The 15138-nt window shown below is 32.3% G+C and overlaps 1 protein-coding gene across 1 annotated transcript in view; it reads right to left on the bottom strand.

Moving 5' to 3' along the window:
* Nucleotides 1-8903, bottom strand: part of LOC127718602 (tubulin delta chain-like) — a 108249-nt gene extending 99346 nt beyond the window's left edge. Inside the window, exon 1 of the mRNA XM_052224676.1 lies at nucleotides 8889-8903. The gene's annotated coding sequence lies outside the window, so the exon portion shown is untranslated. The remainder of the gene's footprint in view (nucleotides 1-8888) is intronic.
* Between the last annotated feature and the right edge of the window lie 6235 nt (nucleotides 8904-15138).

The following is a 15138-nucleotide window of genomic DNA, read 5'->3' as shown; positions in this document are numbered from 1 at the left end:
CTGTGTATGTACAATCCACGAGATTATGATATATAAAAATTTGAAATTGGAAATAATTTACACATAAGTGCACAAATGGACTAAGTGTTATAAAAATAAAAGAAAATTATCAACAGTAAAAGACAGTCAAAAAATCTAGAACGATATTTAACATCTTCCACATTTGACACAAATGAATCTTTGCCTATTGTTAGAAAATGTACCGATAAACGACGTATGATCAGATTTAGTATAAGGAAGATCTTTGTGTTTCAAAAACTGATAGCACTTCACAGTTAAACAAAAAGTGTCACGTAAAAGTTCGAACGTTATTTATTCCTTCCTATACAGTCCGCCAAAAGTTAAGAACAACCTTTTTCTATTGCCCCGAAAAAATATTCATTTATAAAAAAAACACTATTTCCTCGAAAAAGAGAATACATTCATATAGCAATTTTGATAAGGTATACCTTGTCACTTAAGTAGGTTCTAAGCATTTATATTTTGCGTTCATAGAAAAAGTGCACATTACACAAATCAGAAACGGAATTTAATTTTCACTGTGAATTTAATTTTGTACAACAATTTATCACCCAATATCATTAAGATTCTCTGCAAATAATCTTTGGTATGTTCGGCAAATTACATGTCAACATTTGAGTCAATAATTTGTATATTCCGGTACAGTTCCATAACACGACGTATAATGCTCTGTACAAGCCTTTGGAACTTTAGTTGAGGAAATATATTCCATTCATCAACAATTACCACTCTTAAATCACCAAGATTTGCATTGGTGGATCTCTGCGATTGATATTTCTGCAAATGCCCAGAAATGTCCGATAGGGTTCATGTCTGGAGATATGGAAGGCCAACGGATAGTGTCACTGGCTTCTTGCTCTTTGTACTCGGTTACAATCCTTGACCTGTATTGTCAAGCGTTGTCGTTCGTGTACAAGGGTCTTGACGCAAGTGGGTGATCATCAAAATGAGGGACTTCAATGTTTCAAAGCACCAAATATCTGTACGTCTGTCTGTGTTTGTTACCCTGCAAAATATGCATATCCAGCTTACAACTGTATGAGAAGAAACTCCATACTGTAACACCACCAGCACTGGATGTAGTCGTTGGGCAAATGTTTCTTTTGGTCATAGGCAGTTTTATTTCCCCGTCAAACTCGTATTCTGCCGTCTACTGGTCGTAACAGAAACCGACTCTCATCTGACAAATGCATTTTTTGCCAGCTTCTCATGTTCCAGCGACGATGGTCATTAGCCCATTAAAGCCTGAATATACGGTGCCTGGCTGTTATGGCAGGTCACTTTACAACACGACGTGCTCTAAGATTGCCTCTTTGAAATCGACGGATCAATGTGCGAACACTAACACGACAACCTGGATGCCAGTGGTGTATATGCTGCGGGGAAGGAGTAAATGAGCTGGATTTAGCATGACAAATTAGCAGTCTGTCATCGTGACGGGTAGTTAAACAGGGTCATCCGGACCTTGGTCTATCATTTACAGTTCCTGTGTCAACATGCTTTTGTAAAAGTCTGACGATGACGTGTGATAAACGTTGAAATGGTTACCTATGCTCCTAGTACTCCTACCGGCATTTGACATGTCAATTGGTTGCCAACGATCAGTCACAGATAACGTACGTCTTGCCATATTACACAATGACTTGATGAAGGTCAAATTTAAACAGTACACGTGACAGTAGGAATATGATTTAAAGGTATCGAAACAGCGTATTTGTAAAAGTGCAGATGACCTTTAATAAAAAGTTGCTTGACGGGTTTATCGAAGTTCAATCTTTTTGGTCGTAATGAATTGTCCTAGAGTATGTAAAAGGCAATTCATCACACCAAACATTATTATTTTTTTTCGCAATTTTAAAAAAATATATATCCATTTATATTTAGGAGGTCTAGAGTCTAGAATGACTGCACATTGACAGCAAGCCAACCATGAAAATTCAATAATTATGCGGGATTAAATGGTATATAATATTTTATTGTTTTACGTAACAGTTTAAAGACTTTACTCCAAATTCAAAATTACATTTAATTTAGTAGTCTTGCTTGTAGTAATTAACGTCATACTATTGTAAACGTCAATCGATTGTTTAATATAACACTAAGTCTTATGTATACAAGTCACGTTTCTTGAAGATCTGTGAAAGCAATGAAAGCGCAAGTAAAAGTGATCAATTTAAACCGGTATAAACCTTTATTAATTTTCTTAAATGTAACCAGCATATGGATTCTACTTAACTATTTTTACAGATATATATGTATGTTTATGTGTAGTGACAACTGCATATTATACCTTGTCAACCAGATTTCCAATACTTAAGAAATACCAGGCGTTAAAATATGTATAAAGTGTCTAGAAAATCAACCTAACAATGTTAGAGTAGATCTCCTCCACGAGCTGGGCTGGAACCTGCTCTTTTTATTTCTACGACAACAACGCCTAGCAATGCACAAACGTCTTATCCCCTCCTCTAACTCTAAAGTTGATGTTTAAATGTCATTTCTACAGCACGCCTAATATTTGGCATTATTCTGCAAAAAGTTGAACATTTCTAGTAAAGTTTTATTTTTAAATTGCAATACTGCTAAATGCACTATGGATTTGTCATAACTGCAGATTTAGAGGATAATCACATCAAGTCTGTCTGGTTTCATCAAATTGACACCGTTGATTGTTTCATTTTCTCTTGCCATTTTGAGTCGGAATTTTGTGTTAAAGTATAACAAAGCCTTGGAAGATGTAGGTAGCATAATTACTTGTTGGACTACAGATGGGTGCAGTCCTAACCTGTACAGCTAGTTAATTTAATATGCAGACTTTATGACTGGTTAAAGTTAACTTAGGACAGGTTTTATGACTGCTGTGACCGGTCCTTGGACAGAATGTGTGTTAACTTTTAAAGCAGATTTGGTCCTAGAACTGTTTAATGATTGCTCGAAAAGTTAACTTCAGGACAGGTCCATGGCCAGTATTAAGTTAACTATGGACGAAGTTAACTTTGCCACAAGCAGTCCTACACACAAGTTAACTTATGACCAGGTCTGCTATCAAAAGTCAAACCAGACCTGTTCTTCAAAAAGTTAACTTTGGTTTGGTCCATGATAAAGTTAACATGATCCAAAGTTAACTTTTGTCTGGTCTGCTCCTCTAAGATAAAGTTAACTTGATCCCAAGTTAACTTTGTTCTGGTCTGCTCCTCCAAGATAAAGTTTACATGATGCAAAGTTAACTTGTAAACAGGACTGCTTTGATTGAAGAATGTCATATGAGTATCGACTTCCGATCAGTGAAAATCATACGATCTTTGTCTTTTTTATGGAAAAATAAATATCAACTAAGCCACCAGTAAAATCTGTTCAATGCAAAACTTGTCCACAGGTCTTGTCAGGTCAAACAGACCTGTCCATAAGTCTGGTCTGGTCCCGTAAAGCAGAACAGTCTACAGGTATGGTCTGGGCAAGCAGACCTGTCCACAGGTCTGGTCTGGTCAAGCAGACCTGTCCACAGGTCTGGTCTGGTCAAACAGACATGAGGTCTGGTCTGCTAGGGATACAGTTAACTTTCAGGTCTGCTAAAATGTTCCCAAGTTAACCTATAGAGCAGTCGAAAGGACTAATTGAAGTTAACTTGTGTACAGGTTGGGACTGCTCCCATCTGTATGCAAAATTAAATGATCAGATACAATATAAAAGTTAAGGTAAATCTTAAATGTAATCAACTTATAACTTTTCAAAATAAATGTATGCTAATTATGTTAACGTTATGTCTTGACACGGGCTGATAAACGAGTTGTACTCGTGCTTATTAATTTTGTAAGATTTTATAGTTTCAGTGTTAAAAAATACAATCGACAATGCTGGACAATTGAGCTGTCAAATGTAAAACCACAATGATCATTTATAATCTGCAAAAACAAGTATTAATGATTTTATTACACATGTATACTTCAAAATGGAATCAAACAAATATAAAGAATATGCAGACATATGATACACTGTTATTATTCGATTAACGTGATTAAAGTATGAGTTCAACTAAGTAACTACATAGCATGTATGTTGTTGTTCTTGGTATGAAGCTAACATTTGTATTGATAAAACCGAAACAATTTTCACTCTTCTAACATTGCGTTCTCGTCCTTTTTTGCTCTTACTTAATTGACGTATATTCAATTTTCACCGTCAACAAAACAAGTAAATCACAAAAATACTGAACTCCGAGGAAATTTCAAAAAGGAAAGTCCCTAGTCAAATGGCAAAATCAAAAGCTCAAAGACATAAAACGCATGGGTAACAACTGTCTTATTCCTGACTTGGTACAGACATTTTCTTATGTAGAATTTAAATTGCAAAAAATGTATATTCATAAAATATTTAGTAATTTTTTTACCAGATATTCAGTGAAAATAAGAAGTATGTCCTTGACGCAAAGTACTACTTTTAGTGCTTACTTAGCTTGTCGTTCGATATGTTTTTTGTGGCATTTAAATTGTATTTTAAACCAATTTTATGGCTTAGTTTGCAATTTTTCATAGTGAAAAGCAAATTTTTCAAAAATGTAGTTTCTTAAGAAAGTGCACCAGTCTGGTTCCAAATTATAATGTTATTTTCATAATGTTTTGTGTATACTAACTTTTGAATAAATAGACCAAGAATATGCATTGAAAATAACTTTAAAGATATGTTTTTAACACGTGTTTATTATTTAACATTGCAATGTAGAAAATACCTTTAACAAAAAAGCCAAACTTTAAATTAAAACTTGTCCACAATAAGAAAGCGTCTATGGTCAATTTTGACACGGATTCTATACAGTAAAAATTTAGAAAAATAGACCAAGGCCATGCATTATATATATTTTTATAAACATCTAAAATATGTTTTTTTTCTGCATTGAGGTGTATTCGATATGTCAAAGTTTGACCTGTTTAATGTAATTATATTGCGATGAATACCAACCCTGTAAAAAATATTATGTTAAAATTGTCTATAAGATGAATTCGAAGATGTCAATTCGACATGATTAAAAAAAAAAATCGGACAACACAAAATAAAAAAAAAAAATTCAAAGTTGTTCGGATAAAGGTATACGTCCATAATATATAATAAACCATTTTTTTTTAAATAGAATACATGAACGTATCTTGGTTAGCGGCGAATTAAAGCGAATAAACCTATATGCCTTCTTTACCAACCAAAATAAGCTGCGGAATCGTAGTTCCTATCTCCTTTATTTATAGTCTGTAAATTGTCAAAATATATCAAAAGAATAATAAAACATATCAGGTTTCTTTCCATGAATATATTTGGTTCGCTCCACTCGTCGACTTTCTTACAAATGCTCAAGTTAAGATATACAATGATATACGTTGTTATAAATTAATTTCATTTACCTGTGTATAGTATTGTTTGGCGACTTTTTGTTTAGGGTTATTTTTTTTCTTCTGAAAATGTGTAACATCTCTCAGCGGTATACTAGTACTACTGTTGCCTATAATTATTCACACCTTATTCTATTGATTTTGTATTTACATTGTATCATAGATCCAATTTATTCGTTATGTGTATGTTCACTTGTGTTAATATATCTTTTGATTGAGTTAAGCTATTTCAATTGATATTTAATAGTGTGTCTTTCTATGTTGTGATGTTACACTATTGTTTCAGATAAAGGTGAAGGTAGGTACCTCTTAAAACGTTTAATCTCGCTGCATTTGTTTTTATCGGCCTTAAGTCAGGAATCTGATTCCAGTAGTTGTCGTTTGTTGATGTGGTTCATAAGTGTTTCTCGTTTCTCTTTTTTTATATAGATTAGATAGTTGGTTTTCCCGTTCGAATGGCTTTACACTAGTCTTTTGTGGGGCCCTTTATAACATACTGTTCGTTGTGAGCCAAGGCTTCGTCTTGAAGACCGTACGTTGACCTATGATGGTTAACTTTTTCAAATTGTGACTTGGATGGAGAGTTGTCTCATACCACATTTTCTTTTATCTATGGAACGAGAACGTTATTCATACATCTTGTCAGATATGACTAGAATAATCAGGTGAAGGGTTCCGAATATCAAGAACACACACATTTTTGACAAAACTTGGATGGTTTATTTGCTGTGCTTATATTTCGGCAATTTTAGTTTTGCAAAATGTTTTCAGGTTTGTTAGTATGTTAATGATTGTCAATGGTTACACATTATTTTGTTTTATTCGTTGGACAGTTTTTCTTATTTCGATTGGATTGCTTGCATAATTAATCCGAAAATTATTGTCTTTATCTGTATATATAAGTCTTTGCATTTTCATGTTTTGCTTTTTAGATTGTTTGTTTCTTGGTTGTTACTGCTATATGTTCATCTTCTTCATTTGATCGTCTTTTAGATTCTATCTCGCGCTTATTTGGCTTTTATCGTGTTTTATGCTTATATTTCTTTATGTCGTTATTTCTTTTAGAAAAGTAGAAGAATTGTTGGTTTGATGATAATAGCATGATCATTTGTACATTGTAAATATATATTTGGTAGTCAAGTAAAGCTATAAACGCAATCTGGAAAATCCAAAACGGCGGCCATTTCCAGATGTGTGCTAATCAGTCCAAATTTTACAATCCAACGTTTCTAGTCAGTCTTGACGATATCTTAAAGGGTTTCTTTTCAGAAAGGGGCGGAAAATGTCAAAATGGTTGGCAATAAGTAAAAATTAACAAAAATGAGACAAGGCTACAGACAATTTATTTCTTCTTTCGAATTGCACTTTGCAGTAAATTCAAAATTATAGGGGAATGGGTAATGATACATTGGCGCTGTTTGCATAACACATGTTCAATTTAAAAAAAGGTCCCATAAATTGGAACATTCGAACGTTTTCAGGACGTCATGACAATGTTGTCAACCAACGAAATTATTGTTTATTTATCGTGTTGATATTGAACGTCTCACCTCATTTCAAACGTTCTCATTTGGTCAAGATTAATATAATTTACATGGATCAATGTTTTTTGTATGTTTTAAATGTTGTAACTCTAAGGATAAGAAAAGAGATTTTTATATATAATCCACTTTTATATGGTATATGCCTTATTACTTGATATACTTGATATAAATTGATAATTGGATCATTCATAAACCAAAAACCAAAGTACCTCATCCTTTCCTGGTCCTATTATCCAGTAGAAGGCCTATATACATAATGAGATGGTTTTAATTCCATTAAGTGCACTGTTAAAAAATAATAGAGTAATCAAACAGAAGTAACTTTGAAATAGATAATGTCATATTTGCCACAATGGAATACATCCACTGAATCTGAATATTTGGCCAAACGATTATCAAATTATGTTTTTTTAAATGTTGAAAAGACTTTCGCTCACATTATGTCTTCCTGCACTAACTGCATGTGCAGTGTTTTTAAGTATCGTAGTCATGCAACATATTGCAGTGTTTGCTTGTTGAATTGCTAAACCGAAATATTCACTACACAGAAGAAACAAGCACATGCCGTGTTAAATACATGAAAATCCTAACATCATTGTATGAGTTAAATCAGTAACAAATTACGATGTACTATACCAGTTGAAAATTATTTTCATTTACCTGTAACTATTATTATTTGGCGGCTTTTTGTTCAAGGTTATTGGTTTTTTTTCTGAAATTGTGTAACATATCTCAGCGGTATACTACTATTGCCTATATTTATTCACACCTTATTTTATTGATTTTGTATATTTATTGTATCATAGATCCAATTTATTTGTTCAGTGTATGATCACTTGTGTTAATATGTCGATATTGATATCTTATCGCGGCCTTAATGAAAAATTCCGCTATATTAAAATTTCAAATTGTGTCCATAGCTTATTTTGTTCAAAGCGCCCAGTAAGTACATATACATACATGCCAAATTTTTACTAATAGAAAGGATATTTGTTGGTATTGATATTTCGTTACTGACCATCTTAAATTTTTATTGTTAGTTCATATCCAATATTTTTCGAAACAACCAGCACTACTGCCATGTCTTGTATACAAAATATTTGTGGATTTTTATCATTTTGCTGGCCATCTTTGAAAAGGCAGCCATTTTAAAATTTAAAGTTGGGTTCATAGCTAATTTTATTTGAAACACCAAGTTCTACTACAATGACAATTTTGGTGTATCGTCAAACCCACAATTTGTTCACCCATCTGCCGAACTATCAAAAAAAGGATTTTTTCTCAACCGGTCAGTATAGAATAAAGTAAAATCTCAATACTGAACTCCGAGGAAACACAAAAAAGGAAAGTCCTTAACCAAATGGCAAAATAAAAAACTCAAACACATTTGGCTGATTAACGAAGGACAAATACACTTAAATTCCCAATTTATGGACAAAGGAGATATTACTCTTGCTATGATTGTGTTTATCAAAACTTATCTATATTCCAGGGTTGTACTATCAACAGCAGCATATGTCATACGTCTGTCCTTTTTGTTGAAGGGAGTAAGGTGACATATAGTTGCTTACATTCATCACATATTTTGTGTATAGTTTTTCATTGGCAATCATACAACATCTTTTAATTTTTATACTGAAAGATAATTTTCTATCAAAATATTTTGTTAAATACACACCTATGTTTTCCTTAAAATACATAGTGCATATTCTTGATTACTATTTTTTTTCCTGTTTAATAATTACAATATCATTTCCATTTACATCAGGGGGAATAGAGAGGAGAGATGTATTCTTCATTTTTGTGATGTTTTATTTTTCAGACTAATCTTTTTGCACTTTATATTTTACTCATTGTTCTCTATTCTTTAAATTTCAGACCCAATAGTTCATCTTTGTTTTAGTTTTTTTGCCTATTTTTACATACTAATTATATATAAGGATACTACATTTCCTTTGCTATCATGTCTCCTAATGCCTTGACTCATCTGTGCCTGTAATCACGTCGAAAATAGCTTATTGTAATAGCAAATCTATAACATTTGTTTTATTAGCAATCACCTCCTATCATTTGAAGCTAAAAGTACCAAATGAAGATCCTTTTACCAACTAATTTAGACATTAACTGATTGCCCCTCGATTTCCTCTCTGTACAATTCTTGAGTAACAATAATTTTCATTTCCAAAATTTTTAATTGTCATTCAATCAGCTTCACCATTTCGTCATTTTTTGAGAAATAAGAAATTAAATGAATGAAATTAAAAACAGAAACAAAAACCATATGACCATAACAAATATTTGGTGATAAAAAAATCATATGATGTTGCACTTCTTTTTGGTACGACCATTTTAATGATTTTCCCATGTGTCCTAAATTTTTAGCCATTATAATATTTGAAAAATCTCAAATTCCAAAATTCCACTTTATCATACTTTCAATAAAGATACAGCGCGTCTGGCGTAAATATAAAAATTTCAATCCTGGTTTTTATGATGAGTTTATTGACAAATCTGAATAAATCTAACTTAAAAAACTATAGGTAGGTTTTATTATAAGAAAGTCTTATAAAATGTTGTTGCTTTTTTGTGTAAAATTTGTGTTGTAAATTTTCCTCGGAATTCAGTATTTTTGTGATTTTAATTTTTACTACGGTGTCAATTTTTTACATTTAACATGTTTTTATTTTTAAGAAAAAAAGCATATTATTTCAACTTCTTTGTTATTAATGATTTAAAAAAATACACATCTAAGACATTTAAAACAAAATGTTTGATAGGGGATGCTTATTGTAAAATCAATTCGTGTACCCCTACCAAATTTTCTCAACATTTAGGCTAATAAGACTGCCTTGATTGGAAATTAGATTTGAAAATGTTATTTCTCAAAAACGTTTTATTGTAAATGCACAATTTTTTCACAGAAATAAGTTTGATTATATTATATTTTCAATTCATTGATATATTTCACTTGTATCACATGTTTTGGAAATAATTGAAGAAAGAGATTTCAACGAGACTGAAACGTCATAAAAATACAACCTTAAAGGAGAAAAATAGAAATAAAATCAATTAAAGATTTCACAAAATGCAAACATTAAAAGTACCCCCTAACATAAAACATGTTCTAATGCAATATAACACTAACTAAGATTTAAACCAAGTAACATACTATTACACCCTCATATACTTTTCTAATATTGCATTTAAATGATACATGTCAGCCCTTTCAACAAGCTCGACAATGATATGTTGTTTAGAACAGAAATGCTTTTAAATTTAAAAAAAATGGCTTATACAAGCAATGCATATCATCTGCCTACTTTACTGATGTTTATTTTACAGAATTCGAATTAAATTGACTTTAAACGTTTTAATTTGAAGTTAATGATTTCTTGTTAAAGGTCTATTTTACAGAACATTGCTACAATAATAACGTGACTATATACTTTATATAATTCCAACCTTGAAAGAAACTAAATATGATCATTCTGATGTCAACAAGTTCGACAAATGAATTGTAAAACACATATCTTTAAAGCTATCAAATCGTATTTACATTGCGTTATTGGTCTATTGTATTAATCGTTACTGTATACTTAATATTATATTGATACATTTTAAATCATAAACTAAACTTGAGCGCTTTGTTTTCAATGTTCGAAAAATTCATAATTCACTAAGAAAATTTGCAAGTTTGATCATAAATTCTTTGTATTGGGATAATTAAAACTACAACATTCAAAATGGACGACATGCTTAGTAAACATTAATAATAATACGATGTGTCAATGAAATTTAATATGAAAAACTATATATGTTAGGATAAATTATTAACTATTTAACAGTATAACTTTTTTAACTGTTTGGATCTGTTTACGGACAAATATGAATATGCATAAAGTGAAAAGGGTCACGAAAAAATGATGACAACGCAATATTCAGGGACAGCAAATTATTCTGGTTTAATCGATTGAAATTTGAGCTTGATATCTAAACAACAGCATACATAGCCGGAAGTTGCAGAGTTGATTAGATTTAACAATGTTTAGCATTTCCTTTTTGCACTGAATCTGTTACCAACACATAGTGTTTTTGTCCATTTGAATTCACTCTAAAAGCGTACATAGCCTTCTCATCTCATATTAACACAAGTTTATGGAAAGAAAAGTAAAATCACAAAAATACTGATTTCTGAGGAAAATTCAAAACGGAAAGTTCCTAATCAAATTGCAAAATCAAAAGCTCAAACACATCAAACGAATGGATAAACAACTGTCATATTCCTGACTTGGTACAGGCATTTTCTTATGTAGGAAATGTTGGAGTGAACCTGGTTTTTAAGCTAGCTGAACCTCTCACTTGTATATATATATAGAAGACTTATATTTTGAAGTGAAGCTTGCAAAAAAAAAAAACATTTTACCTAGACACTGTAATGGTAGTAGGTCTAAAATCATAAGAACGTGATATCGCTTGATGTAATTATCATATTGAATCAAATAAGTTAATGGGAATTGGTTTCAAATAAACTCGTTAAAAAACGTATAATTATGAAGAACAGATCAGAGTTTATGAAACAAAGGAAAGATCAACATTAATCTACCAATGGTATACGAAAAGCAAGGTGTATCAAAGTTAGATAAATTTGTATGAACAATATATTGACAAAGAAAACTTCTATTTCAATTGCCTAATATAAAAATTTAAGACATACATTTGAGAAAGGAAATTGGGAGTAAATAAAAGAGAAAACTACCCGACCAAAAGAGCAGATAACACACACCAATGTGTCTTCAACTCAATGAGAAAATCCCGCAACTTGAGGTAGGCCTCAGCTGGCCCAAAACAAGAAAGTGTACTATTTTAGTGAAAATGTTGCCCAGAAATTTAACAACGATCCTGGTAAAATTATCTATCCTTTAATTAAACTTATCCTAAAAGGTTACCAATTCAACACTGTAATTAGATCACTGAATATTGTTTTTATTGGTATTAATATTGATTTTTGTTATCAGTAGATTAAAAGCAAACTCAAAATTATTGTTATATACATGTTCATATTTATGGATCTACAATCTGTCGATACCTATATCTTTGCATTGCACAAGGTCATGTTTTTCTCTGACTGTTTATGACGTCTTTACACCAAATTCATTGAATGTTTAATGTGTACTCAATGATAATTTAGTCTTAGATGCATGATTTTTTTATTAGTTGTTAGTGGCGTTCAACTAGCTGTCAGTAACTGCGAGTACTCTCAGATCTGTACTTAGTGTCTTATTGTTGTTGGGATGTACAAGTACCCGGCCATGTCCACTTGTATTTGTAGTATTTGTATTTTTATCCATCTGATGAGTAAAGCCTTTTTCAATTGATTTTTATAGTTCGTTCTTATGTTGTACTGTTACATCACTGTCACAGGTTCGGGAGAGGATTGGCATCCCGCTAACATGTTTAACCCTGCCAAATTCTTTTTGTATATGCCTCTCCGGAGCCTGTAATTCAGTGGTTGTCGTTTGCTTATGTGTTTACATATTTGTTTCCGTTCATTTTTTGTACATAAATTAGGCCGTTAGTTTTCTCTTTTGAATTGTTTTACATCATCATTTCGGGGACTTTGCGGTATGGACTTTGCTCATTGTTTAAGGCCGTTCGGTAACCTTTAGTTGTTAATTTCTGGGTCAGTTTGGTCTCTTGTGGAGAGTTGTCTCATTGGCAATCATATCACATATTATTCTTTTTTATAACAACGCATTTTATCCAAACATAGGTTAAAGATTATTGGTTAAACGACAAGCAAATGTATCATTTCAAAACCTTAGACTTGTTAATTACTACAGTTTTTCTACACAAAATATCATTAAAACTTAACATACTGAAATTGTGTGATATTGATCGTCAATATGATTGTCCCGTCTTCTCATTTTACAAGTGTGTAATTTAATTCATGGGGTTGATCTATAATGACCATTTTCAAATTAAGTTTGCAAAACTTCAGCTGTATTACAATATCGTGCACGGGTACAGACAACCATACTTTGATAGAAAAATACAAAGGACCATTTCATAATCAGTAGAATGGAATCTTCGTACACCCTTAACACACATTTTCTTTCAGATCCCACATCAACAGGGTTAGTTCAATTGTACAGACTAGTTGTGGTTAAGCGGACTTTCAATTGCCTACTGTAGTAGTTGTGATTATCCGGACTCTCAATTTCCCTTTTATGATACATAGTTCCCACAAGGGTCCTGTTCCTCAGTAAAAATTACATCAGGATCTTTGCATACGAATGAGAAGTGCTCCTACTGTTATTTCATTAAAATGTCTAGTTTCTGATGAACGAAAGCCCCTAAAAACAATATACTTTCATGAAATATTATGTTTCCTTGACTGATCACTTATTAAACTACTGTTTTCTAACGAATCACACACGGTTCTCAGCGGTACCATTTCTATATAAGGACAAAAAAACCCAAACATTCTTTATTCTGCTAGAAACATTTTTGCCCAGTTTCACGGTTCCGATTTTTGAAATGCAAGCAACGATTGACCACAAGTCATATTTTATGCAGGTCTGGGAAAAAAATAACATTGTTGGAATATATTCTTGGAATGTCGAATTGTTGTGACATAGTTTATCTCTTCCTGGACTATAGGTCAATGCAGATGATATGTACAGGCTGCTGATCAATTGTCTTGGCTCAACATGCGTGGAATGCTAACAGGTCATTTCTAATGTTTTGAATATCATCTGCTTCAAGCAATCTGTATAATCACGTTGTTAACTTTCGTTGATATGGTCATAATTTTAAATTAACTATTTACAAAACTTTGAGTTTTTGAAATACTAAGGCTTTTCTTCCTCAGGAATAGATGACCTTAACTGTATTTGGCAAACATTTTAGGAATTTTGTCAATACACTTCAACTTCGTATTTATTTGGCCTTTTTAACTTTTCTTGATTCAAGCGTCAGGAATCAGTCGTTTGTAGACTAAACGCGCGTCTGGTGCAAATACAAAATTTCAATCCTGGTATCTATGATGAGTTTATTCATAACTAATAGTATTGAAACCCGCAGCACTGCTACCTTGCCGAATGTAACCTTAAATGAGACCTTTTATGAGTGATATATGTTGACTTTGATATTCTATGACGGGTATCTTGGAAATAGCCGCGATATTTAATTTGCAATGTTGGTCCATAGCTTATGTAGGTTGAAACACCTAGAACTACTAATATGCCCAGTTTGGTGCTTTTATAATCAAACCCACAATTTGGTCACCGATATTCTTGACTAAATGGGTTAAGAAGATTTCAGACGTGTCGAATAATAGTTCAGACTTTTTTCAGTGACAAGAATAAGGTTCAAGTACAAATCAGTACATCCGAGTATGGTGAAAGCTAGGTTCAAACTGCCGATCAGATCAACTCAATCGAGCCCGATTAAGTTGGATTACGAATCTTGAGACTGGACTGTCTCGTTTGACAAGAATGTTCGGGGTGGTCGAACTTGCTCGTCATCTCTCTGCGTTTTTACCCGGCATTTTGTGACATGTCAAAAAAGGTTGAGTAGGGATTGAGAAGGCAATTACTCGAGTAGAGATCGGGAATTATTTGAGTAACGATATAATTGATCGGGAGAAGATTATGTAGAGATCGGACTGAGTTTTAACCGATCAGTACTTGATCCGATCGCATCCTGTTTTATTTGTTGTTCAGATTAATTCGACCAATGCCCGATTGCTTCGTGATCACTGAGACCAATTTTATTTTTCCTCACAGACCAATTCGACCACACAGATGCATTCGACCACTTTTCAATCTCTACTCGGTTATACATACGTTCACATGACTGCTTCGTGATTGTATAAAAGGCAAATCTGATTAACTCTCATAACTTACTGGTTGATATCAGGTGCTAAAAAAAGGATAAACAGATATTGCACTACACACTGCACTTGAGTAGCTTATTTGGTGTTATCATTTAAAGATATGAAATATAAATTTATTATTAGTATTATTATTCTTAAGATTAGAGATCTTCTTTAAAACACAGAAAAAGGCAAACATATACCAAAGCTAAAGTCAAACTTTTAGTTTTCATAACAAATGAAAACAACATGTCATACTAAAATATGTACAACGGCGGTTTCATGGTGTGTATTTCTATGTTGTGATGTGACACTATTG

The sequence above is a fragment of the Mytilus californianus genome, unplaced genomic scaffold (genome assembly GCF_021869535.1).
Source record: "Mytilus californianus isolate M0D057914Y unplaced genomic scaffold, xbMytCali1.0.p SCAF_10, whole genome shotgun sequence".
Taxonomy (NCBI): domain Eukaryota; kingdom Metazoa; phylum Mollusca; class Bivalvia; order Mytilida; family Mytilidae; genus Mytilus; species Mytilus californianus.
This window is presented reverse-complemented; position numbering and strand designations above follow the sequence as displayed.